The following is a 2,871-nucleotide window of genomic DNA, read 5'->3' on the forward strand; positions in this document are numbered from 1 at the left end:
AGGGGGGCCAGCCCCCCTTTCCTTCTTCTCCTCTTCCCCTTCCTTCCCCTTCCTATTAGGACTAGGAAAGGGGGGAAACCTACTCCTAGTAGGAGTAGGAATCCCCTCTTGGGGCGCACCATGAGGGCCGGCCAGCCCCCTCCTCCCCTCCTTTATATACGGGGAAGGGGGGCACCCCATGGACACACAAGTTGACAATTGTTTTAACCGTGTGTGGTGCCCCCCTGCATAGATACACACCTCGGTCATATCGTCGTAGTGCTTGGGCGAAGCCCTGCGCCGATAACTTCATCATCACCGTCAACATGCTTTCGTGCTGACGAAACTCTCCCTCGGCCTCAACTGGATCAAGAGTACGAGGGACGTCACCGAGCTGAACGTGTGCAGATCATGCGTTCGGTACTTGATCGATTGGATCGTGAAGACGTTCGACTACATCAACCGCGTTTCTTAACGCTTCTGCTTTCGGTCTACAAGGGTACGTAGACACACTCTCCCCTCTCCTTGCTATGCATCTCCTAGATAAATCTTGCGTGATAGTAGGAAATTTTTTGAAATACTACATTCCCCAACAAAAATTTCAACAACATTACCTATTTTGCAAAAAGAAATATCGTAACATCATCGATATTCAAAATGGCGAAGACAAAAATAATAATTCTGCAACATAACATCTGTTTCAAAAATCCATCCGCAACATCGTCTATGTTGCAAAAAGGGGAGAGGCGATTGTACTTTCCGCAACACAATCTCCGTTGCAAAAAAAACTACAGCATGACCTTTGTTGCGAAAATTTCTGCAATATTACCTATATTAGGAAAAAAAATGTAACATCACCAATGTTGAAAATGATGAAGACAAAAAAAATCTGCAACACAACCTCGGTTGCAAAAATCCTTTTGCAACATCGCCTATGTTGCAGAAAGGTGAAAGACCATTTTTTTTCTGCTGCAAAATCTCTATTGCAAAAAATCTGCAATATGACCTTTGTTGCAAAATTTTCCACAACATTACCTATCACAAAAAAATTCATAACTTCACCGATGTTGAAAATGTTGAAGACAAAAATAATAATTATGCAACACAACATCTGTTGCAAAAATCCTTCCGCAACATCCTCGATGTTGCAAAAAGGTGAAATACGGTTTTTTCCATCAAGCTAACAAACTGCTCTAGGTGTTTCGTAGGAAATTCCTTAATCATTCCTGCAGCCAGCCGGCCGATCCGATTAGTGCGCGTTGGGCTGATCCGATTAGAGAGTTTAAGCCTCTGCACCCGAGGTAAATAAAAATAATCCAAGCCGTCCGACACCTACAGATCACAAGGCTGGTAAGGCGGCGGATGTTTTTTTAATTTTCAGCCGGCAGACGCGCAGTGCAGCCCTTAAAAAAACTTCTTGAATTTTCATTAACATTTTTTGGAATTTTTATGAACATTTTTTGTATTATAATGCACAAATTCTGAATTTTTCGTGAACATTTTTGTATATGATGAACAAATTATGAATTCAAAGAATATGTTTTTTATTTTATGAAAAAAATCTGTCAAGAACATTTCTTGAATATGATGAACAAATTTTGAACTCTATGAGCATTATTTAAAATTGATGAACATTTTTTCAAATTGCTAAACATTTTTAAATCTCGAAAACTATTTTTTGACGTTGATGAAAAAATCGTAATTTAAAAATATACAAATTTGAAAAAATGTCCCTAAGTTCTAAGTATCTTCAGAAATTTTAAATAAAAATATTCGCATTTGAAAAAAATGAATTTCAAAAATGTTCATGACTCCGAAAAGAAAAAAGTGAAAATGAAAAAAATACAGAAAAAAGAAAGGAAAGAACAAGAATGAAAATATATAAAACTAAAATAATATAATAATGCAAAGAAGTTAAGAAGTATTAGTATAAATTTAATAATTACATATTGTTGTTTAAAAATATATTGCTTTCATACATATTATTTTCCTTATCATTTTTAATATATAAATATTTTCGCAAACACGCAAAAAAAATTAAACATGTAAACACTTTTCAAAACAACATAAATAATTCTTGTACATGAATATTTTATTAAATATGTGAACAGTTTCAAAAATTATATGAATGTATATTCAAATATATAATGCACAAATGTATTTTTCAAGTAAGTTATTTTATTTGTATGTATATTATTTATAATGAACGAATATTCTAACTTTATTTTTTACTGTGATTATAATTTACATATTTGTACCAAATTGTAGAAAAGAAACAACTAACAAATGAAAATGTCCAGTGCAGCTCATTTAGAACCCATGTGTGTGTCCACCTATAAGCCATTATGTGCTTGGCTATCATATTTTGCGGGGGGAAAGGAGATATTTATTGCTTAAGGAGGTGCATCAAACTTACAAAATTCAATAACTTCATCCAATCCACCCCCTAGCCACACCGCGGTGTGAGGAGTTTTACGCCCGTAGGTCGCTAACCAATGATTAATTTTATTTTTTGTATGACTAATTTTAGCAATTGAGATCTTCCTATCACATTTCCTCAACTCCTAAATTTCTCGGACTAACACCATGTTGGCTATCCTTAACAGACTGCAAACCCAATTCAATGATTTGTTCAACAGTGTCGCTACTATAGTATGAGGTCTAGGGTTTGAACCACCATAAACACCATTTGTCTTTTGAATTTTCCCTTTGTAGACCTGACAGGTAGGACCCAATCAACATACAGACATATATTGGTTTTTTAGGGACTTTATATGAGATCTAGTATTAATATAGGGGGTTTGTGCAAAAAAACATTGTTCCATCTCTGCCCAGTCACTGCCACTGGGCAACGGCGGAGCTACGTGAAAATCGGGGGGCGTCCCCCCCCCC

The sequence above is a fragment of the Triticum dicoccoides genome, chromosome 7A, assembly GCF_002162155.2.
Source record: "Triticum dicoccoides isolate Atlit2015 ecotype Zavitan chromosome 7A, WEW_v2.0, whole genome shotgun sequence".
Taxonomy (NCBI): Eukaryota; Viridiplantae; Streptophyta; class Magnoliopsida; order Poales; family Poaceae; genus Triticum; species Triticum dicoccoides.